Source organism: Camelus ferus, chromosome 2 (assembly GCF_009834535.1).
Source record: "Camelus ferus isolate YT-003-E chromosome 2, BCGSAC_Cfer_1.0, whole genome shotgun sequence".
NCBI classification, from domain to species: Eukaryota; Metazoa; Chordata; class Mammalia; order Artiodactyla; family Camelidae; genus Camelus; species Camelus ferus.
The window spans coordinates 101,155,166-101,181,092 of NC_045697.1; the positions used below are offsets into that span (position 1 = coordinate 101,155,166).

Below are 25,927 nucleotides of genomic sequence, written 5' to 3' on the forward strand. Positions count from 1 at the left end.
ACAGTGCTTTGATATGAAGTGTTAAATGAATTATTATTTCTAACCTATCTCAAAAAGAAACAGAAGGGCAAGTCTCCATTATGTTGATAGTACAGCTTTTCAGTAGCTAAGCTACTAAACTGCTCACTTCATGTCAGTGTCACAAAACGTCTGCGGCCAAGAGTTTATTCTGATAAATCAGATATGATTCATGATGCCAAGTCAATTTAAAACCTTCTGAACACCTGGAGTTTGCAACAGGGAATGTGGATGGGCAGGACTTCTAAGGATCAGCCGAATGCAATACAATGCCAAGAAGAGGTAAAACCAGGAATATGATCCAGAAGGAGATTCACCTCTGCCTTCTCTGCCCCGTTCCCTTCAGGGGAAATGCCAGAGTACTTTGAAGGCCACCATCATTGCAGAAAAATTATATTCACACTTTTGCAACCAGGCCCCTATTCTCAGCAAAAGGAATTTATTCTTACTGTATATCGTTCAAAAGTAATAGAAGAATTAAAAAAAAAAAAGATTTCAGGAAAAAATTCCCTTTGGAAAAAAATGGCATAAATTGGCAAATATTATACCTAAAAAAAAATTAGGCATATATTTAAGGTCAAAGTTCCCCCTGTCTTCTCAGAAGGCCCTTGACCAGACAGAGGACAACCTCCATCAGAGCAACAGATGAACATTCAAGGGCAATGATTCTGTCCAGGAAAACCAATTGTGTCAGGAGACAGTTGAATTCTCCAGGTCATATGTATGGTTTTGCTACCAGTATTAAATTCAGTGAGAACCTGCTTTTTAATGAGAAGAATAAACTGGAGAGTTGTCAGAATTCTGGTTTGATCAGAAGTCCAGCTTTGAGGGGCTCAGGATTGAGCCAGCCAGCAATGCTCGCTTCACCTTTACCATGAAGACGCAGCACAGACATGAAAGAGAACAGAAGACCAAACAGCAACGTTCTCTTAAGGCTCTGCCACTCAAAACATGGCCCCTGGACCAGCAGTATCCACATCACCTGGAAGCTTGTTAGAAATGCAGAACTTTGAGCCAGACTCCAGATCTACTAAATTAGAATCCACTTTGTAGTACTTGGTGAATCCACAGTCAGGCTTAGGGAGCACCGCTATAAGGCACAGAAAACAATCCAGATTCCAGGCTCATCAATTAGGAGAGGTAAATAGGAAGTTCCACGAAGAAAAAGCCAATACGAGCTAAAGGCTCATGTCATTTAGCCACACTTGAGACCTTTGCCAGGAGCTGTCGTGGATCCTGGCCTGGGCTTGTCTCTCCAGCGATTGGCTCATGTCCTACCTCCAGGGCTGCCTCCTGTTCTCTCCAGTGTTTTACAATCTGGGTTATTTGTCTGGGGCTCTTGACATCCACCTACCCTCCCACCCACAAATATTAGTTGGACTCTTTTCATGGACCCTGGCCAATGACAGCACTAACCCTAAATTCTGTCCCCAGCTCTTACTCCCTTTTCCCTCTGCTCTCTCTAGCCCCCACTCTGCCGCCTGACTCTTGACAGTCCACTCAGTTCTTGGCAAGGTCAGACCACGTTATCTTTGGGGCTAAACAGAGCCAGGTCACTGCATGCCACAATCAGGAAAGCATTAGAAGTTGGCACCGACAATTAGATGGCAGCTCTCACTAAGAACTCGTGTCAGCGTCAGCAAAGCAGGATCATCTAGAGTCTAGCGGTTCACTGGAAATGTCGGGAGACTGGGGGTTTTAGGGCTCAGGGTGGTTGCTTGTAACACATAGAAACAGGAAAGAGGAGAGAGGGTAGAGACAAGAGAACCATTTTAACAAAATGCAACTGACCAGCATGTTACACTTGCCTTCTCTCCTTGTAAATACCAAATCAATGGAGACTCTGTTAATATCCATCCACAGTCTTCACAGACTTCTGTCTTCACCACTGCTTTTTTGAAATTCACTTTAGCCAATAGCAGCTATAATTTTCTGAGTTTTTATGTGCCCTTTCTGAGTATGCATAATGTGCCATGCTTTGTGCATCACTTTATATGCAATACATTAACCTCTGTAACAAATTTAAGATGTAACCCCAGCTTTACTGGTGAAGAACTGAAGGTTAAAAAGTGATTTATTCCAGGACCCCATTAGTAATTGGAGAAACAAGGATGTGAACTTGAGTTTCTGATTCCAGAGCCCTATTCTACCTGCTACTACTTTTCCATTTTACCACACAAAAAATTTCACACTTTTATTACTCCTTAAGAAAAAAAAATAGGGCAGAGGAATAGAGAGGAAGGAGGAAATCTAGGAGACTTTAATTTTACTTATGCTGTCTTTTATTTAAATTATACTCTTTCTTAAAAATAAAAAACCTTTGGAAAACTTATAGCCTATCAATATAGCATTTAATGCCTAAGTACCAGAACACCCAGGAATGAGAAAACCAGGTCAGGATGATGTTTTCATAATCCAATTTATAACATTCTATCTGATTGAGACATACATATCTCTGGTTCTTTCACTTGGTCCTGATGTGAATATACTTTTAGTGGACAGGACAGCATGAAAAAAATCAAGAATAAAAATATGAAATAATTGAAGTTTAAAAATAGAATTTAGTGATTGAACACATCCAGTTCTCCAGATCCGCCATTCTGATTATTTAACCAAGGGGTCAGATTTTCTTGCTCTGCTTCTTTGAGTCACGTGGCTCCCTTTTAGAGATCACAATCCCAGTCAAGAAAAATCCCAAATCACAATGAGTATTGAATGATCACTGATACTAGCAAAATCTTGCTGTTCAGAAGGACAGAACAGAAAGCAGCCCTACAGAGAACTCAGCTCAGCAAGGACAGTCAAAGGGACCAAGCCTTTGGCTCATTGTAAATCAGAGGTCAGTCTGTTGCTTTTTTTTCAAATGAAGATAAAAACACTGTGAGTCTCCACTATACATAAAGTAAAAGAGGGTGGCTCTGCCAATCGCTGTGACAAGGCACTCTTAATCCTGGGAACTCAGAACGTCTCAGCACTGCATCAGATCTGTCCAGAATTTAAAGTTTCCAACAGTGATCAGATGTCCTAAGGGGGAGTGCTTGGACCAAATTTGGGAATGTAGCTAGTCGGTCATCTGACTTGTTAGACTGTGTTCTGTGTCAGTCATAAAAATGAAAGTGTCCTGAAGAATTACAAAGTAAACATGTGAAATTATGCTTGATTTAATCTCAATCATCTCTTTGCAAGAGGCTGGTTACCTATACCTACCTATCATCACTCTTTAACACACGGAGACAAAATGTTCTAACAGAAAGTAGAATGGAACAGACTTAAGGAAACTAGGTGTCATTCCACTCAAGAGAAATGAACATTGAGCCCCAGAGGTGGGACAGAGAGCTCCACGGGACAGTGGCCACTCTGGAATTAGCGAGAAGGTCTTTTGTTCTAAGGTGCCCTTTTACCCTTTTCTTCACAGTGTGACACTTTTGGTTGCTTCTCACATGTCATCCAAAGGGTAGGAACTTTCACTGAATGTTCCAGAAAAGACTGAACTTTCATGGAAACTTTTTTTTCTATAAATACTTCATGTGACACATTGAATTTTACTTACTTAACAAAAACTTGTAAATATGGTCTCAAGCCCCAAATCCACTGTTTTTGTTTTTTTTTAAACTGCTCCTACAGCAGAGGTTTAAAAAATAGTACAAGGGTTATATAGCAATTCACGAGATGCCTCAGTATTTTTTTTTTTTAATGGCCTTCTGTGTCATTAAACACATTAAACACATAAACAAAGGACAGGAGTCTATGGCCCACACTTAAGATGACAGGGCTTTTTTCCTGATACTCTGATCCACAGCTGCATCTTCCAAACGTAACGGCTCCTAACCGCCCATCTTAAACCCATCTCAAGAAGCAGAGATGTAGGAAACCATTTTAACTTGGCTGGAGGGCGATTCTTTCTTTCACACATACTAAAGAGGACTCTAAGGAGGTGCTGCCTCAGCAACATCAAATGTGGCGAAATCCTTCTGAACACCATCATACACGTCCGCCCGAGGCCAGCTAAACACCATGTGCCCAAGCAAAACTAAAACTGAAGCTTCGGTCATCCCTGCAGGCCATTTCTAACACAGACGTCAGAAGTTATTCATTCACAGAACGGACTGGATTCTGGATGATGGTATGTTTCAGCTTCCAATTAGTAATGACTAAATTATCTAGAGTTTCTGATGATTAATTGCTCATTTTCTTTTGAAATTTGAATTTTCAAAGTAAGGCAGATAGTAAATGTAATTAAAATTTTATCTTCTGCTTTTTATTACGACAGGCAAGAATAAATGTGTATTTGTGATTATTATAACTTCACTTTAACTCTCCAGAGAAGTTCACAGAGTGCCTGAGGTTATCTACAAAAAATGTAATATGACATGTCTGAGTCTTCTCATTCATACTGCTCACTGCATACAGATGAGGAGTCTTCATTCTTTTATTACAAGGAGTTTTTTTCCACTCAACTATGTACACAAGCATACATTCTACCTTAAAATACTTACTCAGTAAAACTGCACTACAATAAGAGCAAACAACAGGTACTTTAAAAAAAGAAAAGAAAAAGAAAATTCAGTTGCTAAACGTGAACTGGAAAGAATATCTACAAAAAGAATAAGGCTGAGCAGTGAAGTTCCAAGCCATTGTTCCACCTGCAAATTCATCTAGAGTTTCTATGGTTCATCTTATGCAACTAAAGAAAATCATCCATTAATTTAATGAATTCCATCTGTAACATGGGCTAATCTTTTACGATCAGCTGGAGTATATAAAGCATTACCACAGAGGGAGTGTGGTATTCAAGGTCAGATTTTATGTGAAAAGTATGTCATTAATTTGTGAATAAATCACTGAATACAGAATAAAACACGCATAGACTTTCTTTTTTTCCTTTCCCATCTTCTCAATCTCAGGCTGAAGCTCACCAACGTTTAGGATTGTTTTGATCCCACAGGTAAGGAAAAGTAAGGAAAGGAAGTACCATAAACATTCGTTCATGGGGCATAGACTTATTGTGCATCTACTATATGGAATGCATTGTTGTAAATGGAAAAACTACCTTTCATAATTTATCCTTGCCAAAGGACTAGTTTTCAGTACTTAAGTAGCATAACCAACACAACATCCACTTCTGTACCTTTGTCTCCCTCCTGTGTCTACCTCCCCGCTCCCCACGCCCCCTCCATCTCTCTCCCGGTAACATTTTAGCACTTAACACCCTCTGGCTTCTTTCCCTTCAGTGGGAGAGAATTTCTTCACCAGTTGTTGTTCCTCTATCTGGCAAGTTAACAAATGTGTCTTTGGCTATTTTTTGCTGTTGTTCTGGGGTCTTCCATAATTTAACTCTGTGTTAGTCTAGTATGCACGTCTGAATTCCAGCATTATTGTAATATAAAATCAAAGAAGCTATAAAAAAAGAAAAATACACACTAATATCTCTCATGAATTTAGACTCACAAAATAATTATCAATCAAATCTTAGCTATAGCAAATCTAATTCAACAGTATATAAAAGGGGTTTATCCTAGAATAAACTAGCATGCAGAGGGGTTTAATGTGGAATGAAAAACTAGCTCAACATTCAAAAATCTATCAGTGTAATTCACTATATCAACAGACTAAAAATGAAAACCATGGTCATATCAAAGATGCAGAAAAAGTAATGGAACAAAATTCAACATCCATTAAAAAAAAAACTCTCAGCAATTTAGGAATAGAAGGGAAATACTTTAACTTGATAATGGACATCTACAAAAATGCTACAGCTATCATATAACTGGATAATAAAAGATTCAGTACTTTCCTGCTAAGGTCAGGAATTAGGTAAGAATTTTCACTCTCTACTTTCCTCTTCAGTATCATACTGGAGGTCATAACCAATGCAATAGGCAAGGAAAAAAATAAAACACATACAGATTGGAAAGGAACAACTGATGTTATCTCTATTTGCAGACAGAACTATTGTCTATGTAGAAAATAGCCAAAAATACCTACCAAAAAGCTAGAAATAATAAGTTTATCAAAGTTGTGCGCTAGAAGGTCAACATATAAAAATCAACTATCTATAAACTAGCAATGAAAAATGGAAAAATAAAGTTTTAAAAACTATCATTTATTATAGTACCAAAAAAATTAGAAATAAACAAAATATGTACAGAATCTATAAGCTATCATCTACAAAACATTGATAAAAGAAATGAGATAAAATCAAATAAAGATATATAAAATGTCAATGGATTAAAAGAGTCATTATTGTTAAGATGTCAGTTTTTTTTAAATTGATCTAGATCATTAAGAAAATACAAATTAAAACTGTAATGAGCTACTACTATGTACTTATTAGAATGGGTATAATTAAATATTTTAAAAATTGTCAAAATCTCTGACAAGGATGTGGACCAACTGGAATTCTTGTACATTGCTGGTAGAAAGGCAAAACAGTATAGTCACTTTGGAAAAAAGTATGACAGATTCTTACATAGTCAAGCATAACCTACCATAGGAGCCAGCAATCTCACTCCTGGATATACACTCAAGAGAAATAAAACTTATGATCACACAAAAACCTGTTTTTTTTTAAACTAAAAATTCAAAGTCACTCCAAGTTCATTCAAAGATGAATGGATAATCACACCAAAGCAAATTCATAAAAGGGAATATTACTCAACAATAAAAAGGAAAAAGGCACTGATACCCCCAAAAATTAATGACTCAAGCACATTACTGTAAGTGAAAGGAGCTGGATTCAAAGTGCTGCATACTACATGATTCAATGTACATGGCATTCTGGAAAAGGCAAATTATCGAAACAGAAAACAGATCAGTGGTTTCTAGTGGGTAGAGGCGGGAGAGGTTGATCATAAAGAGGTAAAAGACAGAAAATTGGGGGTTGATGTAAGTGTTCTGTATCATGATTACGGTAGTGAGTATGAATGCTAACATTTATCAAAACTTCTAAAACTGAACACCAAAAAGTATGAATTTTACTGTGCGTAGATTTTAAAACAGTGAACACAAAACAAGAAAGATATTAGAAAATACAGCTAGTGGTCAAAAAATATTACTAGCACGATTAATTTTAATAATATTTACTATCATTAGCATGGGTAGACAAGGGGAAGACGGCCTAAGAGAGGGACAGTGGGAATGCTTTGCTGATAGCCATTCAATCAAGAGGCCTGCAGAGACACAAAAGGAAGCAGAAAGAAATCCATTCCACAAAGGAATAAGATGAATAAACTGGGAAACAAATGTTGATTTATAGGAGGCAAAAGTCCAAATGATCAAGACTTAACCGATAAACTTAAGTTTGCTCTGAATGGGCCTCAATAAATGGGGGCACCGTTGAGTTTGGGGTGAGGGACAGGGAAGCAGTAGAAAGGGCTCCTGTGGAGTGGCCGTTCTCAGCATCACATGTGTATCCAAGTCATACAGCTGGAAGGGATACCCAAAAGAAGGTAAGGCCACAGGGAAAGATATGCAGTCAGGTGTCCTGGGAATCAGGGCACCTAGACTGCTGGGTGCAGAGCCAGGCTCCTGGTTCCAAGGGACACAGCAGCCAAAACTAAGGACACATCCACAAAGTCAACCGGACTCAGACAGCTGATGTGACTGCAGCCCAGTGCTCACGGCCTGTACGCCAATCGCCAGTCACCCAGGCACCGGGGTGCAAGGAAGCAGCAAACACTGCCAGAGGTCCACTCCCTTGGTGACTTTTTTGGTAAAAGGTAACAAAATGGAGTGGAGCATGGAAGGAAAGAACCATTAACATACTACATGGCTGGGCTCTCACTGGCTCTGTGTCAGGGTCGCTCTCTACAGATGGGGAACAAGAAATAGTGCTTGAACACAAAACAAAACAAAAATCAAGGTGGGTAAGATAATTATCTCAGGAGATACCTGTGACTGCTTCATGGAGGAGATGATATTTGGTCAGACTTTAAGAGATCTGTACATCAAAAAGGTAGGTGTTGGGGGAGGGTATAGCTCAGCAGTAAAAGTGCATGCTTAGCAATCCCCAGTACCTCCAAAAATATATAAATAGATGAATAAATAAGCCATATTACTCCCCCTGAAAAAAGTAGAAATAAAAAAAACTATAAAAAGTCAGGTATAGATAAAAGGAAGGGGGATGAGAAAAAAGGGGGAAGAAGGGAGGAAGAATGAAAGAAAACAAGGAAGAAAATATTGAAAATGACGGCAGTGCAAGCGAAGACCTAAAGCCACAAATGTAGAATACGCATAAATAACAGGAAATTAACTAATCTGATGGGAGCAGAGTGCATGGAGAAGCAGCAGGAAGTGGGTGCCCTATCACTGAATGAAATCATTCACAGCGGGGCATAACCACTCCTGCTTCCGACATTAGATGTGGTGTTTTCGTAAACCAGGGGCTGGGGCAATCTGGATTATCTGCTTCCTGGCCCCGCATTAGTTTACAGCTTCACTCCATTAAACAAATCTTAATTGAGCAACTACCTTGCCTAACAGCATGCAAAGTACTGTGAGTAATTCAGAAATAACATGTCACTATGCCTTTACATGGGATTTACAATCTGGACAGCAGAATCTAAAATACCTACAAGAAAAAAAAAAAAAAAACAGAGTAAAAGGATTAGTGAATCTGCCTTGAAGTCAGCCTCCAAAGCACAGAAGCAATAAGCACTATCTGAATGTCTGGTATTGGCCATATTCTGTACTAAATATTATGATATACATTCTCAAATTTAGCTTTCTTTCTTTTTTACTTTCATCTTTCTTTTCTTTCTAGAACTTAATAATCTAGTCAGTGTATAAGTCAAGAGACAAGAAAGAAACCACATTTCAAAATGGGATTTTAAAAATTTCATTTTAGAGATGGGTAAACTGAGATTGAGAATTTGCCTAGGGTCAGACAAGGGACAATCCGGTCTCCTAACTTTAAAATCACTATTTTTACACTGAGCAAAATATAGTCCTTGAAAATTCCAATTTATAGAGATTAAAAAGACTTGTTATTTGGTTGAGAAAATTATTCCTGAAAAAGGAAACAACAGAGTTCAATTTTATGCCAGATAACATGTTTCTTATACTCCAACGCATTTTAAAATAGGTGAGCATTCAATCTGGCTGTAATATTTCCATTTCTATTTTTCTCCCTACTTTTATGTTTTTGTATTGCTCTTTTTATTTTCTCTCCCTTTCTTTTAAACCATTTTCAATTAAGATTTCTAAATAGATTCCAAATTTGAGACACATCTCTAGCAGAAAGCAAATGGCAGGAGTAGTAATTAAGGGACCTGCTATGTTTTATCTTTCCAAGGATGAAACAAGTTTTTTTGTTTCTAAGTTATGAAATCGTAGGGAATTGTTCATAATTTTTTTCCATATATTTTAATAATAGTTAACTGAATTGAAAGATAACTGAATTGATTTAAAAAGGTCAATTTCCTTTTCCAACACAGATGCTGAGAACCTCTCTTCTGGGATAACCTTAGTTTAACTCTGAATCCTTGAAACCTGTATTGGTGCAGATATAAGATTTCCACATTTTATATAAAATCAAATCATTTCTCTGGGTGCTAAAGTAGGCACCACCCCCAGCCACGTTCCTCACTTTCCACCTTTCTAAATTATGAGAATTTTACAAACCAAGGAGAGTGAGTATTCTCAGTGGAAAGGAATGAGATTCAGAGCAGCTAAGACGCAGACAACATTTTTTTTTGTAGTTGGTTTTCCTTTGTTTGATTTAAGAGAACAAGTATTACTAACAGTAAGATTGAAAATTACTTAGTGAGCTCTTACTCCAGTGCTCCTCAGTGGTACTTAAGGCTCTATTTTTACATGTAAAGTATAATCAGGATTTGAAGCAATTAACCACATAATTCAGGTCAAGAAAAATCTTCTGCCCGAAAAAGCTAAACCACCAAAGTAAACATGTCTTTTTTCTCTGGACTGAATTATCTAGATTCTAGAAAATTATCTAACATAATTAAATGTGCATAGCCATAAAATAGGTCAAGTTACCTAAAAGCAGGTCAGCCTCAGGAGTATGAGGAACCCCACAAAATACACTTTCTTTCCAAGAAAGTTTTGAAACATTTCCTAATGTAAACCTGGAAGTACTGGTTAACTAATATCAAGTTAAATAAAGGTGCACACTCACACAAACATATGCACATATGTGTATACATACATGTATATTTATTACAGAATGTTAATGTGTCTTCAAAGCTCCTGAGAGTGGTATAGTATTGAGAAATTTTCAAACTTCCTTGACCCTAAACCATTTTATACAGAACGTATCATGGAACTAGTATGCAGACACACTGAGAACCTCTCTGCACTGTCATAAGCCATTTACACTTTGGCAGGAGATGTAGGGGGTGGGGTGGGTTTGGTAGATCTGAAAGTTTCTATATTCAGGGTGCCAGGAGAGAAAATCAAATGACAGAGCACAGAAATGTCTAGGGGAGGATGTGGCCACGCAGAGCTGCTCTGAAGACACCTCACTGGAGCAACGAAAGCCCTGTGGGACTGAGCCGGTTGCCACATTCACGTTCATCCCATTGTCAACCCAGTTTCATCTTATACTTCTCTCCACCTCTGTGACTTTGCCACTATATCCTTTTCTTCAGTTACTTTCTTTATTCATTGCTGTTCCATCTACCTGGGACTTTTTTCCTTACACTTCAGCTCTTAGTTTAAACACCACCTTCTAAAGACGCACCCCCTGTTTATCTCGTCTCCAGTAGATCCCTCCCTTATCTCCCAACATTTTCTCCCACAGAACTCTGCAGTAGCATGTATGACAGTTTTTATTCTTATATTGATCCTTGTCTATCTGTTTCATGTCACTTCCACTGGACTGCAAGCACCATGAGGGCAGGAATGAATCATGTCTGTTTTGTTCAAGTCTCTAAAATCACTCAGTACCTCAAAGATGAGTGTTTGCCATATATCAGGCTTTTCATGAATATGTGTTGATTTAATAATGAGTAATAATTATTTGTTCATTACTCTACATTTCTGCCTAGACCTGGCCTAATTGAAGCTCTCAAAATTAATTTAATGTGCACTTAGAAAACAGTTCCTCTTTAAGATACAGTCAGCCATGCAGTCACATACATTCTAAGACACCGAAGTGGAATTTTTGTAAAATATTTTTCTAACAATAGAGGCTGTAAGTTTGAAGTAATCATCAGTCTAAATGAACAGTGAGGGTTATTTTCTGAGAATCAGCCTTGTACCTGCTTTTTTGTTGTCTTCCTCAAACAGCTCAGGTCTTTGATTACTGCCTTGCAGACTTCAGAGCTCTGTAAAGAATAAAAGACAAAATGTTAGGATTTGGTGTTTTCACTGGGAACTCCTCTTCTGAAAACACTCCAGGCGAAAATACTTAATTTGCTTGTAATGCCCTTTACTCCAAACTTGAGGACTTACATGATCACAAGATCCACGGAATATAGCCGTTTCTGGTTGGTACTTCCAAATCGAGCTGCTTTGTTCACAGAGGCCACTAGAAGGAACTGGAGCTGACCCTTATTTATTTGCTTACCTGAGCCGGGCACTCTTCTAACTTGCAAGGATTAACATATTTACTCCTCACAACTACTGGGTAGGCAAGGGTTAACCCAGCAGGCCTGAATGACTCAAACGCTTCGCATTCCAAAGAAAGGCCTACCTTTAGAATTGGCCCTAGGGCAGCTTCTGGAAGATAACCTCCGAGCTCTTGGAATAGTCTGCCTGATAAGAGAGTTTTTTGAATGCTCAGGCCTCTGCTCTTCCAGTTTGACCAGATACATTTATGGCGGACATCTGTTTTTGTTGCGGGCAGGGAAGGCTGAAGTCTGAATAGCTGAGGTCGGTCATCTGGTGCTGCGTGCTTCTGTGACTGACCCCGAATAAAACTCCGGAAACCAGAGCTCTGTGGAGCTTCCCTGGCTGCCTGCCCTTCACACAATGTTGTCACACATGGTTGCCAAGAGAAGTAAGTGTGCCCCCACGTGACTCCACCGGGAGGGACACCTGGAAGTTGGATGCTAGACTTTGCCTCAGGTGCCTTTCTCTTTGCTGATTTTAATCCGTAGCCTTTCACTGGAAGAATCCATGACTGTGAGTCTAACAGTTTTTCTGATTCCATCAAATCATTGAGCCTAAGGATGGTCTTGCGGTAGGTACCCCATGTGGTAGGTACTATTATTACCCATATTTTATAGATAGAGGAATTGGCAAAGAAAGGTGGGGTGACAGTCAGTATCCCACAGCTAGTTTCCGGGGCGGCATTTCACTTTGAGCCCAATGATCTGGATCCAGAGTTTGGACATTTTACCACTGTGCCCTGTGGTGTATCAAAATATTTGTTACTGTGTGTCATTCAATAAGTGCATCAAAAATGTCACTTGGTTCTTTTTTCTACTTTATTATCAGGAATGATGATTTTCAAATTGTAAATTTACTATCAATTATCAAGAGTTCATTTTATCTGTCAAAAAGAGAGCAATAACTTTTATTGAGTTAAAGTTTTCTTTAACCTCTGTACTGTATTCAAAACAAACTGTCCCGCAGTCATGTCAGTAATGTAGATGTGACATAAGATTTTGTCACTCACATGCTTGTAGATTTCTTCCCATTCTAGATGAAATAGGAGGATGAAAACCACAAAGTGTCAGCTTGAACTCATCCCAGGTCTTATTTAATTTGGGGAAAACAAAACACCTAATCATAATTCATCTTAAGATCTCTATTTTTTTAGTCTGATAGATCCAGAGTTGCTTTTAAAATACGTGATAGGAAAAAAAAATAGCTTCATAATAGGAGAAAACATGAAGCTAATCACTCAGTTGCTACTAAAGAAAATGTAAACCATCTACTGATTTCTAAACACAACGTATAAAAATAATACACTAGCTACATAGAAAAGTCCTAAGTTTGCTATCGTAAGCTTTTCTTTCAGGTAGACTTTGCAAAAAACACTTTGGTCTAATTAATCATTGTCATTAGGTGTCTGAGGTAGGCTTTATTCATTAGGCTTTATTTTAACACTTAAACAAAACCATAATTCATTCTCTTATCTTTTTCAACCCACCCTAAGCATTGCGCCCTGTTGTACACACACATTCAATAGTGAATTACAGTGTCTTCTTCTTATCACCCCAACAGATTGCACATCTCTTGGTATTTCGAAATGTCATTACTTCTGCAAAGGTAATGCGTCTGCCTTGCCATGTAGGACAGAGGTCCATGTAGTCTCCTGAGGTCCACAGTGTCCCAACAAGCTGGTAAAATTGCTTTGAAAAATACAAGGAAACACGCGGAGGAAGGGCAACACCTTACGTAGTGATGATGAAATACATAGATTGTAAACCGGGTAACTGTGCAAGCCCAAAGAATAAAAGTTTATGATGCAGAAGGATCAGCTGTGTTATGTGAGCCTGAGTCTTTCATACTTGTTTTGTCCCCATTATGTTGTCATTACTTGTCAGCTCCCATTATGCAGCAAGAACCAATGCTGACCCAAACCCACCAAAGTGTTAGGCACCTTAAATATCCCACCCAGTCAATGCAAACAAAAGCCTTATTTAATACTTCTCATGACCTCCACAATAAATGGTCAAATAGAATATTGGCCTTGATTAGGACATAAAAGTTTTCTTTAAAAAGAAAAGAGAAAATTCCATTTCAAACAACTTTTGGATACTAAATTGAGCATTACTGATTAGGAATAAAACATGGAAGATTAAAAAATGGAATAGCCTCTATTGGGCTCCACCTATGCTTCTCTGGTTCCCATATCCATTCCTTTGTGGCCCTAAATGGGGCTCTCATGACTCACATTCTGTCTCTCCTCCTACCCCAGAGTCTTGGTGTGATGGGGATACAGCTAAATTCAGAGCTGGCTGTTTGCCCTTTTCATGTTGCCCCATGAGTGACAGCTGGGTCTGAGATGCCTTGTTGATCCCAGACAGCCTGGTGATTCTAGATCAAGTGTCCCCATCAATGGGAGGTTGTGGGATATTATGCCAAAGGCAGGGGCTAAGTAGGGTGGAGATTAGGAAAGATTAGGGAGAGAGCATGACATGCAGGTCAGGAAACTGTATTACAGAGGTCCTCCTCAGTTCCGAAAGACTCACATATTTGTCTCCTAGAAGACCCTGCTTCACAGATGATAACTCCTTCACAGATGATACACATATAATCACCTATTATATGTTATATTATATTATATTATATTATATTATATTATATTATATTATATTATTAATAACTGTGTCTAAAATAAATGTGAAAATTTAACTGTATCTCAAAAAGCAGGTTTTTAAAATCTCACTTTTGTTCTTCAATTCCCATCTTTTATTGTAAAAATAAAATAGAATTTAGCTGATAATGAGATCATTCCCAATTGTTGACAATTTTCACATCAACTAAAAAAACTACTAAAAAATTTCTATTAGAATTAATAAAATGATTCAAAAAAAGTCTCCGGATTCAATATAAATTTGTAATGATAATTGCTCTGTACAATAGCAATAAACAGAAAGTAAAAAATTTAAAATAAATAAATGCAACTCCCAATAGCATCAATAATCCTGACTCACTATAGCAGTAACAATAAAATCCTAAAACTACTTATGAATAACTCTGTAAAGACAATTTAAAAAAGCTATAAAAGAAATAAGGAACCATAACACATGCATGAGTAGGAAATTATTTACAACATAAATATCACTTCTTCCCAAATTAATTTTATGTTTTTAGCATAATTCCAGTCAAAATTCTAGTAGGAATAATTAAAGCTTTCTGTTAAAACTTTCTGAAGTTCATTTGAAGAAAGAGTCATGGATCATAAAGAAAATTCTAAATATAAATATTAATGACAGGTTTTGTTCTAATGATAAAATACATCGTTGTGACACAACATTTAACACAGTGCAGAACTAGCTTAGAAACTGACATACAGATTAGTGAGAAAATATAGGTATCCCAGAGACATTCTATTTTATGCATTAATTCAACATACACTTAATGCCAAGAACTATGCTAGTTATTAAAGGGAAAACATAATTCCTACCCTCAGAAAGTTTGACGGGGAAAAAAAAGTAGCTATTTTTATCATGACAGAAATTAATACAAATGGGCATTGGACTTTATGAATGCATATAGAAAGGGAGCCTCAATTCAGTGTATGATAAAACGAGTATCACCAATTCATGAGAAACTCTTTAATAAATAATGTTGAGATAATCGTCCATCTTTTTGGAATAAAATCAAATACATCTCATTAGACATAGATATAAACTGCAGATGTATTATGGAATTAAATACAAATGAAATGCAACATTAAAGACAAATAAAAATGGAATTGATTATTTATATGCCTCTCTGGAGAGGGCAAGTCTACTCCTGAAACATATAAGTGCTAAAAGAAATTAGAAAATGCCTGGTAGATAAGACTAGGTTAAAAAAAAAACCCAAAACTTCTCTAAGTTAAAAAGAAAATTAAAAAGCAAAGCAGATGTGAAATTATTTGCAACAACTGCAAATAATTGCAAATAAACCAAAATCTATATTATATAAACACCAAAATATCAAAGGATACTTCACAATGAAGAAACAACTCATTGACGAACATATGGAAAAATGTTCATTCTCATTAGTACTCAAAGAAATAAACATTAAAACAATGATCGACAATATTTCATCTAACAAATTGGCAAAGAATAAAAAATGTTCATCCTTGATGCCATTTTGAAATTGCTTTGAATGCCACTTTCTTACAGCCCCTAAGAGCTCTAAAAGTATTCCTACCTTGTCCCAGATAACCTAGGAAGCATTCTCTCCATATATAATTCATACAAGATGCTCATTTCAGGCACGTTCTATTTTAACACCCTCTAAGCCGCCACATCCTTTAGGTAAGTGACTGTCAAATATTCATCACAGTATTATAGGCACCATACCAAGGACATAGAGGGCATGCAATAAATGTCTTGAATGTTGACTAGATGAATTAATGAGCTTGTTTCTTTGTAGTTAAAATAAATAAAAGTGTGGTGCTGGCTTCTCAAAAAATACGTTTTTATACGCCTTGATTTAGTAATTCTGAGTTTCTATTCTAGGGCGGTAATCCTAATTATAGAGGAGAAAAAAGGTGTATATATAAAGAATTACTACAATAGGAAAAATCTAGAAACAGCCTAAATATTCAACAATAGAGATATCTTTGAAAATATTATGTTATATAAATTTGATGGAATATTATGTCACCATTAAAAAGAAGAGTTTACAATTCAGGTTTAGAAAGGCTTATGCCAAAATGTTAAATGTGAAAAGTAGGTTGTAAAACTGTACATGTCTTATATAACAGGCGTAGTGTAGCAGGTAAGATTCAGCACGAAATCTCATCTTCATTAATCCTTAACTGTACCTCCATGAATAGGTTACTTAGCTTCTAAGATGTAACAGCAGTAACAATATTGCTTATTTAAAAGGCTGTTATTTTTAATTAAAAATCAAATTAAATAATCCAAATAGTGTTAATAGCATCTATCACGTAACACATATTCAGTAATTACAGATACAGCTTTTGTTTGAACTATCAAACAAAAATAAAACATATTCATACAGAAAGTCCAGATGCTAATGTATCGATGTACTGGCAGTAATTTTTGTGTGGTGGGTTTGGCTGTTCACCACCTTTGGAACATCTTTCCTATGTTTGGGAAGTTTCCCGGTTAACATGTTTACACATCACCAGAATGGATGCCTGAAATCACTTCTCAGTGTTCCTTACGTGCGAAGAGTCTAAATTATCCCCAAAGGGACTGATGCTAGAGGAGAATGCTAGGGCGAAAGCCTGTGACCGAGGCTTTTCTGATAAGACACTCATGTACAAGGCTTCAGTGCTGAAGCACATGCTTCACTGAAACCATCTGGCAATCCATTCTGAGAGCTGACATCTCTGCCAGCTTTCAGATGCCGTGGGGGCAAAAGGATCTACCATCAGGTGAGGGTGAGGGTGGTGGAGCCTGCGCCAGGGACAGAAACTGGGTTTGAGTCCTGGAGCGGTGCTCATGTGTATTTGGCTGGGCTTAGAGTTCCTGGGCAGGCAGCCTCCAAGCCTGAGCCAAGGCTCTTTAAGACTTTAATGGATCCCATGCAGTTCTGCCTTCATCAGCCTTTTCCTCTGTAATACACACACATACACATCCCTCCATAGATGTATATGGGTATTATATATAGAGAGAGATATGGATATATAATCATAGCTTATGACTGTGTTGGTATAAAAACATAGTATCATATAACAAAAATTCTTCCAACCTAAAAAATCATTTTTTTCCTTTCATGTTTTAAAAGAAATTAAGACATCTTCATGGGTCCGTAAAAGCATTGTTAAGTCGTGGGCACTGCGCCTGTCGTCCCTGATAGAAAACTCAGCTCCACTTAAAGTTTTCAGATGAACTCCTTTATTTGTAAACTAGCTGGAGTCTATTCTGTGCAGCTATGAAACCTGATGATACAGATGACAGAACTACAGTGAAAGTTTTACTTTCGTTCAACTTTCTGGAATCCTCAAATTTTTTGAAAAGGTATGTATTTCTTCTTAAAGGGAAACTGATATATGAAGAAATAGAAGAAAATCTGATCAATGAATGCATCCCCAGTAGTTAGCCTTAAATGACAAACTTTACATGCAGATCTCAGAATCTCAAGCTGGAAAGGGACTGCAAAGATCCCTGTGGGAAAATGTCATGTGCTATCACCCACCTGTCATCTGAATCCTCTCTCTGCTCCCTGACCAAGCTGTCACAAGTGATACTGAGCTTAGTAGTTCATGATCTCAGGAAGAAAGTCAGACATCCTATCTCTTGATATCTCTTTGACTATTAGAAAGTTCTTCTTTAATATTGAGTCAAAATATATTTATTCCTGAAACGTTCTCTTTTTTTCCCCTGAAAGCACATCCAACATCTGAGAATTCCTTACGCTCCCATTTTAGATACCCAATAACAACACCTCGGAATCACTGCATAACAACACCCTGGAATCACTGCATAGCAACCCAACTCAGAAGACTTTTATCCCTACTGCACCTACTTGACACTTTGATCCTGTTTCAGTCTATCATTTCCCTGAGTAACCCATTGCTCCAAAGCAGAGACGTGAATGGCTAGACCAGAGGCATTCTCTCTGACTCTTTCTCTTTCGAGAACAAACTCATCATTTTTTTGACTCCCATCAGAGGAAAACAAAATTGCCCTGGGCTATAGTTTTAAAATAAATTTGGAACCCAATATAAAATTCAGATGTTAGTGTTTTGGAAAGGAAAATCTTTCTGTTTCTCTGCTTCTCTTGAAATACCTAGTCAAAATGAAATAGTGAAACCTCTACAAAACTGGTAATCTGGCAATACAAGATCTGGCAATCTAAGCTCTGGTTCTGAAATCTTATGTAAACTATTAAATCCAGATCCCACCATCCCTTGAGGGATAATTCAGATTCTTAACATTTAGTGACTCGATTTCTAATAAAGAATTAGATCCCTAAGTCATTAGCTAATGAAGTAAACTTAAAACTATTGAGCAATGTCATTGCATTTGTATTTAAGATTTTCTTTTAACCAATGGACAGAAGTATTAGATGGGATTCAAATCAAAAGTACACCATCATTAGTTATTACCTGATTATCATCAGGTATGCATTTTTTGTATTCTTGGAAACTAACAGATTTAAATGCCCCATGATCACAGACAAGAGTTGCCACCAACTGAAAAAAAAAAAAGATTATGATAGACAGATAGATATCACGTAGACATAAATGAGGACAAAACCTCCACCTAGATTAACTGAAAATTCTTTCCTTTGATTCATTTGTTCAGAAACATTCTGAGTTTTTGTATAAGGTATGCCAAAACTAGGTTTTGAAATAGCTAACCATGAAATCTCAGTCAGTTGTTAAAAGTACTGACTCATTGATCCGATCTTCGGCTGGGCGGAGGCAGGGAAGGAGTTCTGTTTTACCACGTCCTTCAGGAACTCAGGTTGAGAGAGATCTCACCATCATGCAAGCAAGTGACTTAATCATCCTGCATATGAACTTCCAGCAGGGAGACTGGGGAAGAGAGAGAATGAGGATTGCAGGAGACCCCTTTATGAGCCAGGTCTGGACTGTCCCATGACATGCCTAGGGGCAAGGAGCCTGTGCAGCCAAAAGTCTACATCTTGGAAGGGAACCAGGATCTCTGATGGACACCTGGCTGCCTCCATCACAGTCCCGTAGTGTTAAAGATTGTGAGAGTCCCAGTTAGTCCCAGGCAGTTTGCATACTTTTGTCTGTACCAATGCCAGAGCCTAAATAATGAAGCAGGTAACATGAAGGATGTAACGACTTTGGTAAAATTCACATCAAAAATTGCAGAAATGAGGATAATCAGAAGAATGTGATTATTATAAGCTGCAAGCACTTGAGAGAGGACAGACAGGGTTCCAGGAGTAATGTAGTTCTGGATGAGGATGTGTCAGAAATCTCTTCAGGGCAAAAGTCAAATTAGAAAAGGGAATTTTTAGGATTGTTATTTTCATAGTCATATAATAGATTATTACATGATATAATAATATGAAAATATTCCTCAGGCTGACATTCAGAACATTTTAAGGTCTGCCCCTTTTTAGACTTCTTTACAAGTTCTCTGCTTGGAATTTGTCTCAGCCATTTCCACAATGACTTTTGTTTTCTGGTCTCTGCAGATTTCCTGTCTGGAGGCACCTTTCATCAGGTTGCTACCCAGTGGAACTTCACCAACCCAACAAAAGCTTCCTCATATTTATGCCAGAAGAATGGTCTCCCCCTTGGAATGCCTGTATTATTTATGTTATGGTGGCTTTTTAATGGGGTTATTTATTTGCTTGTCATCATATGAATCTACTTTTTTGACTCTTTGCACTATCATATCTCCTCATATGTGGTTAAGAGATTAAACTGTTACTGAGTGAACAACTGAAAAAGTAAACAGATGTATACATTAAACAAGTGCTTTTTAAACATGTTGCATACAAGAAGATGGTGATTCTGGAGTCTCAGTCAGTGTAATTAGGGTACTCTGTATTTTGAAAAAGCTCCCAGATAATTTGATTCCATCAGCTTTGGGAAAAATCGATGGCTGATTCTGTTGAACCTGAGGTAAAACTGTTAAGTCACATTCCAGACAAAAACCCAACAAGGGCATTGGTTTTAACTCCCCCAACATAAACTGATAGAAATGTGATTTAGCACTGGAAAGTTTAGAGAGGATTGGGATCTATTTCTTAGACTAAGTAGTTAAAACTTTTCAAGAAAGAAGCATTTTTTTTCTGTTTTGTGTGGTCTAGTAGATAAGAAGTGGGAAAAAAAGATGATTGTGAGTGAGCCCCAAAGTAATAATCTTCACAATAACATTACCTTTAGCACCCCCATGAGAGTGAGGAAACAGAAGAAATAGTTAAATATTAGAAAAAAAGACATATGGTGGCAATAAGTGGGTATTAGTTGAGAAATCATTTTAAATTAAAATAGAGAAAGTCAATAGCCTGTAAGAATCCCAGTGACTGCTTACCGAATCCCTTACTACAAGCCCAGGAAAAATGCATGTTGTGGTTCAAAGCTATAGGGCATGGCTAATAAAGGGAAACAATGATACCATTGTAAGGGAAAAGGTACACTTTTTTTGTTTAAAGTTTAACCATCTTTATCAATTTTGAGATAATACTGCTTTGAAATTTTGCTCTTTCAAGCAGCTCCAAGCAGTAAATACCACCCCTTAAATGCCATAAACTGTCACCTGTTAAAGATCATCTTTAAAAACACAGAAAGACAGGCAGAGTGAGGATGACAGGAAAACCCGCAAAATAGCCTACAGATCGAGTATTATCTAGGAATGAAATGTTTCCCCCCAAAACAGCTTTCAAGATTACCTTTCAAGGAATGCCAAAGCAAATGAAAACATTTTTTTAAATATATCAAAAGAAAAGAGCCAGCTAGAGACTCAGTGAACCCCTGATTACAGTCCATCAAAGATAACACTTAGGGCTTAGGGTCTTAAAAAAAAAAAAAAAACAGGACTAAATCTGACAGGATACTTTCTTTGAAACATAGGATGCTAGGAGATACCACATACTGTCTCTCTAAAATGGTAGATCAGAAGTGTGGAATAAAATAACTACACAAAAATCTAACCATAGCAGTTAGCATTTGGGGGTACGTATTATATACAAATCCTGTGCCTAAAAATACTATCTCATTAGCCTCCTTGCTTTAGCTGTTTCCATATTAAAAGGGCTGATTGAGACCCAAAATATTAAGGTCAAAAGAACAGGGTCAAGAACTAAGGACAGACCAGAATGACTTCTCCTAAGGGACAAGGGATCTAGAAAGCTACTGAGATACATGCTCTTGCCGAGTTCATAATATGAGCAATAGGCAAATCACACCTTGAAAATCCCAATGACTCTAGAAAGAGATTTCAGAAACCAGAGCTATGTTTGAGCAGCAAAAGCACAAAGATCAGTGTCAAAAACTCAGAACGTCATTGGGTTGGTTTCCATGTGGCTACATATTTGTAGACGGAAGGCTGGTGTTGTGTTTCCTTAAAGCAGTTGCTCTGGCCTAGGTGAGCCACACCTCCCCCATATCTACATTTGTAACTTCACGTCAGGGACTTGAAATCAGCCACAGTTGGAGTATTTAAACCTGGAAAACGCGCAAATACTAAAAATCAGGACTTCTTCTTTAGTTTTGTTATTTAGAGAGCCAGCTTACCAGCACATCACTGCCCTAGAGGGACAAGTTCAAGACACTTATGAACCATGACTCCAAAAGAAGAAACAATTTAGAGGAGGTCTACTAAAGAAAATATAAGGAAGATGATGTTAGAGCTCAACTGTGTCTATATTAGATGTTGTCTAGTTAGACGACAAAATACTTCTGAAATAATGTTATGCCACTCAGGGAGGTGAAGATAAATAAAATGTACATAAATATGAGATGCTTTTGGTATTTGTGGAAATGGGTGGCTGTATATTTCTCACTACAGGAGCCCCTCTATTGAAAAAATTCAGAGGGGTATGATAGAAAAACAAATGCCTGGACCAAAATTAAAAAGAAAGAAGATACTCAGATGCAGCAAACCCATGAAGTAGAGAACAAAAGGGGTCAATGTAAGAAGCATATCTGAAAACAATGAAATTGATAAAAGAACCTGAAGATGACACAAATAAATGGAAAGATATACAATGCTCATGGACTGGAAGAATTAATACTGTTAAAACGTCCATACTACCCAAAATTCAATGCAATCCTTACCAAAATACCCATGGTATTTTTCACAAAACTAGAACAAATAATCCCCAAATTTGTATGGAACCACAAAAGACTCTGAACAGCCAAAGCAAACTGAGAAAGAAGAACAAACTTGGAGGTATCACATGCCCTGATTTCAAACTACACAACAAAGCTATAGTAATCAAAATGGTATGGTACTGGCAAAAAAAACAGAAAAAATGCAACAGAATAGCCCAGAAAGAAACCCATGCTTACATGCTCAATCAATCTATGACAAGAATACACAATGGGGAAAAGACAATCTTTTCAATAAATGATGTTGGAAAAATTGGACAGCTACATGTAAAAGAATGATATTAGACCATTTTCTTACACCATATACAAAAATAACTAAAAATGGATTAAAGACTTAAATGTAAGACCTACAACTATAAAATGCCTAGAAGAAAACATAGGAAGTATGCTCTTTGACATTAGTCTTAGCAATATTTTTTGGTTATGTCTCATCAGGAAAAGGAACAAAACCAAAAACAAACAAACGGGACTACATCAAACTGAATATCTCTTGCACAGCAAAGAGAATTATCAATGAAATGAAAAGGCACCTACTGAATGGGAGAAGATCTTTGCAAATGATATTTCTGATAATGGGCTAATATCCAAAATATATAAAGAACTCATACAATTCAATACCAAAAAAAAAAAAAAAACCCCACAAAAAACTCCAATTAAAAAATGGGCAGAGAATCTGAATAGACATTTTTTCCAATGAAGACACAGGTGGCCAACGAGCACATGAAAAAAGTCTCAACATCCCTAATCTTTAGTGAAATGTAAATCAAAACCACAATGAGATATCACCTCACACTTGTCAGAATGGCTATGGTCAAAAAGACAACAAATAATAACAAGTGTGGGTAAGGACATGGAGAAAAAGTAACCCTAGTGCACTGCTGATAGGAATGTAAACTGGCACAGATACTACGGAAAATAGTATGGAGACTCCTAAAAAAATTAAAAATAGATGATCCAGCAATTCCACTTCTGGGTATATTTCCAAAGGAAATAAACACTAATTTGAAAAGAGATATGCAATGTTTATTATAGTATTATTTACAATAACAAAGATATGAAAGCAACTTGTGTCTATTTATAGACAAATGGATAAAGAAGATATGGTCTGATGGTGTAAATAGAATGGAATATTACTCAGCCATAAAAAGCATGAAATCTTGCCATTTGCAACAATATGGATGGACCCAGAAGGTTTTATGCTTAGTGTAATAAGACAGAAAAAGACAAATTATGTGTTCAGTTATGTGAAATACGCCCCCCCAAATAACAACGAATATAACAAAACAGAAACAGACTGATAAATATAGAGAACAAACTAGTCATTGCTGGGCAGGAGAAGGGGTGGAGAGATGGGTAAAATAGGTGAAGGGGAATAAAAGGTACAAATTTCCAGTTATAAAATAAATAGAATTTACAGAATAATGTGGTCAATAATATTATAATAACTTTTTATGGTGACAGGTAATAACTAGACTTATAGTAGAGATCATATCATAATGTGTAAAAATATTGAATCACTATGTTGTACACCTGAAACTAATATAAATTTGTAAGCGAATTATGCTTCAATAAAAAATAAGCAGATTAACTGTTTAATCCTCATCTGACCCTTCTCTAAAGTGGGATGTATGAATACTAGAGGCAGATCATTCTCCTTTAGAAAAGCATGAGTCAGAAGGAAATATTTCTATTGCCCCTAAAGAGATGAAACTTACTAAGGCCTGAAAAGTGTGAAAAGGGAGATTAGGGAAAAAAAGTTGTCAGGCAGAACATATGGTCATCATTAGGCTATTCCAAGGAGAGAGACAGCCAACACAAACACTAAGGAATCAACTCTGTTCAAACTTCTGAGTGGACCCCTCTAGCTGAGACAGAACAGAATGAGAAGTGAAGGGAAGAGAAATTTGGAAGTTTAATTTCTTTGGGCTTTATCTTTAGATATAACTTCTCCTTTAGGTATAACTTCTCCTTTGGGCTTTATCTTTAGATATAAAATTAAAAAAAAATAATTTATTGACATTGTATTATCATTGGAGCATCTTTAAGTTGTTATGTTATAATTGCATAACTTCTGATGAAACCTATTAGACATGTAGTTAGGTGTAGTTTGGAATGAGAAATTAACATGAGCGGATGAAGAAGATGTGGTGTGTGTATATATATATACATATGGAATACATGTGTATGTATATATGCAATGGAATACTGTAAAAAAACAGAAATTTTGCCTTTTGCAGCAACATGGATGGACTTGGAGAGCGTTATGCTAAGTGAAATAAGTCAGACAGAGGAAGACAACTACTGTATGATTTCACTTATATGTGAAATCTAAAAAATGCAACAAACTAGTGAATACAACAGAAAAGAAGGAGACTCACAGATAGAGAATAAACTAGTGGATACCAGTGGGGAGAGGGAAGCAGGGAATGGTATTATAAGGGTGGGGGAGTGGGAAGTACAAACTCGTGGGTATAGGATGAGCTACAAGGATCATGCACAAGGAGCTTGTACAACACGGGGAATATAGCCAATATTTTACAATAACTATAAATGGGGTATAGACTTTACAAATATGAATTGCTATATTGTACACTTGTAACATATAATATTGTACAGCAACTATACTTCAAAAAATAAAATAAGATAGTCCAAAAAAATGAAGAATAGTTTTGTCTTAGGGTATAGCAAAGTCCTGGACTTCACTAAGGCACTATCCTATCCTATTCCAGTGCACTCTAGAGAGATGATGTCCAACAGATGGTATTTCACTGATGCAAATATGCTCTAACATTTCTGCCCTAGAGTGCGTCCACTAGCTACACCTGGCTATTGAGCATTTGAAATGTGCCCAGTGTTACTAAGAAACTGAATTTTTATTTAATCTGATTTTAGTTAATTTGAACTTAAATAGCCACATGTGGCTAGTGGCTACCATATTGGGCAATGCAGCTTTAGAAGTAAAAACTAAACTTCCCACCAGATATGCAAATGATCAGTGTCATTCTCAACTTTATAAGTAAAGAGCAGGACATCCTGGAAATCAGTGTTCTCCATAAGAGCCAGGCTTAACACTGGTGAGACATGGGGTTGATTGTTAGACCAGATAGGTTAAGAAAACAAAGAGAACCTGGCTGCCATGGGGCAGAGCTTCCATTTCTTAGGATGCTATTTCTGATACAGTTACACTAGGGTAACACTCCTGCCCTTCTCCCTCCTCACCGGCTTGGACTTCTCACTTTGTTTTGAATCAGAAAAAATTGTATATTCTTTTTTTTAAATTGAAGTATAGTTGATTTACAATGTTGTGTTAGTTTCTGGTGTACAGCATAGTGATTCAGTTATACATACATATATATTCTGTTTCAGATTCTTTTTCATTATAGGTTACTACAAAGATATTGAATATAGTTCCCTGTGCTATACAGTAGGACCTTGTTGTTCATCTATTTTATATAAAGTGGTTAAAATTGCAAATCCTAGACTCCTAATTTATCCATCCTCCTTTTCCCTTTGGTAACCATAAGTTTGTTTTCTATGTCTGTGAGT

The 25,927-nt window shown here is 37.0% G+C and overlaps 1 protein-coding gene across 1 annotated transcript in view; it reads right to left on the minus strand.

Moving 5' to 3' along the window:
* INPP4B (inositol polyphosphate-4-phosphatase type II B) overlaps positions 1 to 25,927 on the minus strand; it is a 643,844-nt gene that overhangs the window by 322,411 nt on the left and 295,506 nt on the right. Inside the window, exon 3 of the mRNA XM_032464080.1 lies at positions 11,238 to 11,303. The gene's annotated coding sequence lies outside the window, so the exon portion shown is untranslated. The remainder of the gene's footprint in view (positions 1 to 11,237; positions 11,304 to 25,927) is intronic.